A 6,415-nucleotide genomic window follows, 5' to 3' on the forward strand; every position below is an offset into this window, starting at 1 on the left:
TTTCTCCAACTGGGCATCAGTGAACCCCAGTGAAATATTGTTTACTGCACTTGTCCCGGCTTGGGTAACCGGGGTAGTGTTCGTAAAATTTGTATAACCGCCGGTGTTCCCCCCAGTTGCTGGGGTTGTGGTTACCGGGGTTTCTTTGTCACTTACTGGCCTTGGGACCGGAGTAACGTTAACTATTTCTTCAGAAATTTTGAAAAAACTAAGAATTAGTTCTAGCTTTTATGCACGGATGGCGCTAATGAAGAAACACTAATCGACCCCGGGCAGATTACGGATAATCTGGGGGTTAAATAGATGTTTCCCACGAGGATGAGGTCCAGCAAAGAAAGTTGTTCTTCAGGTGACCTGCAAAACAGACACCGTAAGCTCGTCACTGAGAAGGGGGGGTTCCTCCTTGTGACCACCTTCCGGTGTGAGAATCAGACTAGATTGCTCTGAATATAAGTGTATATTAAGAGATTGCTAGAGAAGATAAGGTAATGAGATATCCGATAATCCTCTTACCATTCCAAGGTGTTGGAGTATTTATAGCCGAAGGTAGGTTTCCAAGAAGGTACAGCCGGCTGAATAGTATTCCTGTTCTGCCAACAGTGGGCTACGCACAAGCCATGCTGGTTGGTGGATAGGCTGCGGCTGATAGTGACAAGGCCGACTGTATACTGTTCCTTTACTGCCGGCTATGCACTGTTCCACCAACTGTAGGCTACGCACGTCCCACAATGAGGGTTGGTGAGTAGGCAGCGGCTAATAGTGACAAACAGTACTGGAGGGTGCTCCTCCTCGTACTGTTGTCGGTGAGCTGTCACCCTGTGATTGGTTCATGGGCTGTTTTGGTCAGATCGTCTATTTTGCCCATACCTTGGCAGGTATAGTACAAAAGATCTTCCAGAAGCATACGGACTGGCTCATTTGGGCGGGAGTATTCCCGCCTTGCTCATTCCTTCAGGTGACATTACTGAAGTATCAAGAGTTAGTGCCTTGTGCGTGTAGCCTTGCTATTAGTGCGGGTAGCCTTCCCTGATGGCTTGTATCCGCAGCTGCGGGAACAGGCGGGGTACTTCACCATTGGGAGGCTTTCCCTGCGGGAACAGCTGGCGTACTGCGCGTAAGGTCTTCTCCGGGCATGGTGGGTCCTGCGGAAGCAGTTGGTCCTTGCGCAGACGTCCCTCTTCAAGGTGAGTCTTGCGGGTCCAACTGGGCTCTGCTGGGACCTACCTCTTCATTGGCGTTGTAGAATAAGGTCTGCGGACGGAGGTTTGTGGGGAAAGATTGGTCTGCGTATGTGGTGGTGAGTCCCCTCTCTCACATACACATATATATACATTATATACTTACGATAATAATATTTTAAAATTTGTAACCTCATATAACGCTGATGTAACGGCTTGTAGAGTTTTAGCGTTGCTGATGCTCTCATTACAAAAAGTCATAAATTTTCTAATGGACTACACAACTTTTAAAAAAAATGTGTATAATGCATACACGTACACATAACACATAACACATGCATCCAACATATAATAACATACATGGTCCCCTCTTTTCTCCCTATGACCAAACATATATCCCACCTTAACCTCTTGCAAATACTCACGTCACACCATAATCTAAAACACTGAAACCCCATAATTACTTCCTGGTTAAACCTTAGCATCTATTTAAAGCCCAACTGACCCGCTTCATCTAGACCCCTAGACATCTCTTATTATTATTAATTATTATCTTTCTAGCAGTTTAATTTTGTGTACAACTGGTTCTATCTTTCTGCTACTCTACAACCTTAGCCTTGCTATAAACACACCATGGGTTGGTTCCTTATATGTTCTTGTTCTTCCTTTTTCCTAGTTCAAATCTAACTAGATTCATCTCATTATTAATTCATCATCACATGTTCACATGTTGTTTTGTGAGTGTAACATGAAAGCTGTGATGGATAGGTGTTTTGTTGTTGTGGTTGTGGTAATGGTTGGTTTGGTTGGAAGGTGTATTAATGGAGATGATAATGTTAATAATATTAATAATATTAATGGAGATGTAGTTGGTGCTCCAATGGTGAAAACTGAACAAGAAGCTTTGTATTATGCTGTTCAAGGATTTGTTGGAAAGTGGTGGAATGGGTCAGATCTTTATCCTGATCCTTGTGGCTGGACACCCATTCAGGTGAGTTGTTAACTAAGTTTAATATTATTGGATTTTATTACGATTGTAAACGAACCGAACCGAACGTTCTACGAACTGTTTGGTGGGAAGTTTGTTTACTAAATGAACGAACACGACATGTTCATTTTAAAAGTTAATCTTGAAACGAGTTTAAAGAAAGTTGAGGTGGTTAAAGTGGCAAGTTCAATTTATTAGTTTTTTGAATGTTTAGAGTTATCTAGTTTGATTTAATTAGTAGAGATAATGATGTTGGTATTAAATTATAATTATGTTTATTTGTTTGTGTTAGTTCATTAAGTGCTTTGTTTATGTTAGTTCAATAAATGTTTTTTAAACTTTTAAAATGATTCTTCTAATCTTATAATATAGAATTGAACAAAATTATATGAGTATTATGTGATTAATTATATGTAATATATAAATATGAATACGGGTTAGACAAATCAAATAAAACATTTTTTGTGCCTGTTCGTTTGTGTTTGTGAACCGTTCGCGAACAAGTTCATTTCCTTTATGTACGAACACATACAAGAAATTTCATTCGGTTAGGTGTTTGTGAACTGTTCATTTGTCCACTAAAAGCTTAACAAACGAACATGAACAAGTCCTTGTTCGGTTCGGTTCGGTTCGCTAATTTTCTTGTACAAATCTTACTAGTTTAATCACATGTCTCTATATTTTATTTTTTCAGGGTGTTTCATGTGATGTTTTTGATGGATTTTGGTATGTCACAGACTTAAACATTGGTCAAGTTTATGACAACTCACTTCCATGTGCTCCAAATCTTGTATTTAGCCCACAATTTTTTCAACTACAACATTTGAAATCACTATCATTCTCCAACTGTATCATCTCACCTAATCAATCATCGTTTTCGATCCAAACCGCTAACTGGGACTCGTTTTCTAGCACTCTTGAGTCCTTAGAGTTTCGTGGCAACCCGGGTTTAACCGGTCAAATCCCGACTGCTATTGGTAACCTCAAGAACCTTCAATCCCTTGTTTTGATCGATAACCGGTTATCGGGCGGGTTGCCGGTCAACATTGGTGGTTTGACTGGGTTAAAGAGGTTGGTTTTGTCTGGTAATTTGTTTACTGGAAAGATACCAGAAAATTATGGTGGTTTGAGTTAGAGATGGTCAAAAAAACCGGTTGGGGAACCGGTTTGCCGGTTTAAACCGGAAACCGGTTTTTACGAAAACCGGTTTTTTAAAAACCGGTTTGACCGGTTTACAAACCGCCGGTTCGTATTTCGGTTACAGGTTTTAGATCCAAAACCGGTTAACAAACCGGTTAATGAAAAAACCGGTTTTTTTTAATAACCGGTTATGGAAAAACCGGTTTATAAAAAAACCGGTTTTTGACCGTTGTGGAAAAACCGGTTAACCGGTTTCTCCATAACCGGTTAACCGGTTAAAAACCGGTTTTTGACCGTTGTATAACGGCTATATGGCCGTTTTTTTTTTGTCAAGTAGGGGTAAATGTGCACCGTACGATCCTAGAAACTGGTTATTGATTGAGATCGTTACGGAGGTCCTTCAAATTTTTAAATCTTGCACAACCAGTTTATCCGGGGTTTACTATCCAACAAGCCCCATTGCTTTACCAAAAATTGCTGTCATGTGCACAAAGTTGAGTGAACTTCATTGTAGGGGTGCACCTTATTTTGATATGGGTGTAAAAATGAAAGAAAAATTTAGAAAATATTTTCAAGAACTACCCGCTGTTTTGACATGTGCTGCTGCGTTAAACCCTTGCATCAATGTTAGTGGTGTTGAAGCTTTAATAGAAAAAATTTGTGATGAGCTAGAGTTAAACGACGATCAAAACCCCTATTATAGCCAAACTTTAAAGAATGCTTTCAACACCACCTTGTCAAACATGTATGATGTTTACCTTACAAAATACGGGTCGTCTTCCCAAATTCATGACTCGTTAAGAGCTGTTGCCCAATCCCAATCCCAAACCGACCTTGAAATGGGGATGTACTACATGATTTGGGAAGACGCCGGTAAACGTCAAAAGGTAAACACCCCAAGCAGTGAACTTGGAAGGTATGGTGGTACCAACTTTGTGAAACACATGACTCCGGATGAATTTAGAAGTCTTGATTTGCTGGCTTGGTGGAGAGGTAAGGAGGATGAGTTTCCGATCCTCGCCGCCATGGCCAAAGATTTACTAACGGTCCAAGCTTCCACGGTAGCTTCGGAGTCTGCTTTTTCTGTTTCTGGCAGGGTTATATCGATTAGGAGGACTCGACTCACTCCACCAGCTATAGAGATGTCGATTTGCTACAAGGATTACTTGGACTCTTTAGATAGGGCACAACATCAACGCTCACTCGAGGGGGAAATGGAGTATGAGGCGGGCTTGTATGAAGACGAGGTCAATGAAGGACACACTCAACCAATGACCGATGAAGAAGCCGCGTACGACGATTACCTAAGGAATAGCTCGGGATCGGGTAGCGAAGAAAATTAGTTAAAGAAACAGCAAACATGGAGGCAAATAATGAGTAAGAAACAGCAAGTTGTTCATGTAATCGTGTCTAAGCATTCTTTAATGTTTGTATTTTTGAGTTACGAATATGCGATAACGATTTAATGTTTGTATTTTTAATGTAAAAACTATAAATGAAAGTTATGTGTTTTTAATCTTCCAAGCAAAGAACCCTAACAACGAAAGCAAAGAATGGCTTCGGTCAGTCCGTTTTGCCTTGTAGTTACCGGTTTGTTTATACTATGAAAAAATAATGGTTATTTAAAAAAAAAAAAAAAAAAAAAAAAACCGGTTAACCTAAAAACCGGTTATTAAAAAACCGGTTAATAAAAAAACCGGTTTATTAACCGGTTCTAACCGGTTTCTAAACCGGTCCTAACCGGTTAGACCGGTTAGGGTTTTGACAGACAAAAACCGGTTATTAACCCCGGTTTTTTTCCGGGCCAAAAAAAACCGGTCCGGTTAATAACCGAAACGGTTTTTTAAAAAAAACCGATTTGTGCACCTCTAGTTTGAGTCAACTATTGATTATGGATTTGAGTAGAAACTGTTTGACTGGAAGTCTACCTTTGACTTTTGGAGGGTTGACTTCTGTATTGAAGGTTGACTTGAGTAAGAATCAATTAAAAGGTGATATCCCAAGTGGGATTAGTAATTTGAAGAATTTAACACTTTTGGATCTTAGCAATAATAAGTTATCTGGTGGGTTAAATTTCACAAATCAAGAAATGAGTTCTTTGGAAGAGTTGGTATTATCAAACAATCCTATAAATGGTGATCTTGTGAAGTTCAATTGGCAACATGTTTATAAACTCATGGTTTTGGATCTTTCAAACACGGGTTTGACCGGTGAGATTCCCGAGTCGATTACTAGTTTGAAAAGCCTCCGGTTTTTGGGTTTAAACGATAATAAGTTGTCGGGAAGTCTCACCGAAGCTAGCGGAATTGGGAAATTTGACGGCGTTTTATGTCAATGGAAATAATCTAACAGGTGACCTCAAATTTCGACCGGAATTTTATCAAAAGATGGGAAGGCGGTTTGGGGCGTGGAATAACTCGAATTTGTGTTTTCCGGTTGCTAAACTACCAGCCAGTGTTCGTCCGTTTGTAGTAAAGCTATGTTAGTTGTGATTCCATAAATGGAATCACACGGGTTTGGATAAAATATTATTTAGGATAGGTTAAGGTAATACTGGTGTAGCAAAATGGTTCTTATTATTTCGACTTGAACGAATGAATAGGTGAATGTCGAAATGCATTTGAGTAAGTGTGTTTTTAGTGTTAATTTGTTGTTTATGATTTCAGGTTGCTAAGCTGTCAGCTAGTGTTCACCCGTTTGGAGTAATGTTATGTGGTAAAGAAAAATTGTGATTCCATTCGTGAGTTCAGTACCCTGGAATGGAATCACGCAGGGTTATTTTGGATATATATTATCTAGACTAGGTTAAGGGAATCTATCTATTCTAATAAATAACTACCCATTTTTGTCACTTGTCACTCTCTTAGCTCTCTTACTCTTTTTTTCAACATTTCAATATTAATCCTTATATTTTAAGTCATTTCAATATATGAATTAAAGTTTATTTTTCTTGAATGTCAATCTTATTCAATTCATTCATTAACATTAATGGTGAAAGATAATAAAATAAGGAAATATCAAAATTGAAGCTGCAAACCTATTAGAATAAAATTTTAAAATCATAGGTAATTAAAATCAAGGTAAACTATAACTTGTTTTTTAACTGGGA

The 6,415-nt window shown here is 38.9% G+C and overlaps 1 pseudogene across 1 annotated transcript; it reads left to right on the forward strand.

Annotated features, from left to right (window-relative positions):
• The first annotated feature begins 1,535 nt into the window (after positions 1 to 1,535).
• LOC143574108 (uncharacterized) lies at positions 1,536 to 6,115 on the forward strand (annotated as a pseudogene). Its single transcript, XR_013142530.1, has 3 exons — positions 1,536 to 2,169; positions 2,861 to 3,306; positions 5,185 to 6,115. The product of XR_013142530.1 is annotated as an uncharacterized LOC143574108 (transcript).
• The last annotated feature ends 300 nt before the right edge of the window (positions 6,116 to 6,415 follow it).

This window comes from Bidens hawaiensis, unplaced genomic scaffold (genome assembly GCF_021521415.1).
Source record: "Bidens hawaiensis isolate Kalapana, Puna unplaced genomic scaffold, B.hawaiensis_p1.1 tig00026850_1, whole genome shotgun sequence".
Lineage (NCBI taxonomy): Eukaryota > Viridiplantae > Streptophyta > Magnoliopsida > Asterales > Asteraceae > Bidens > Bidens hawaiensis.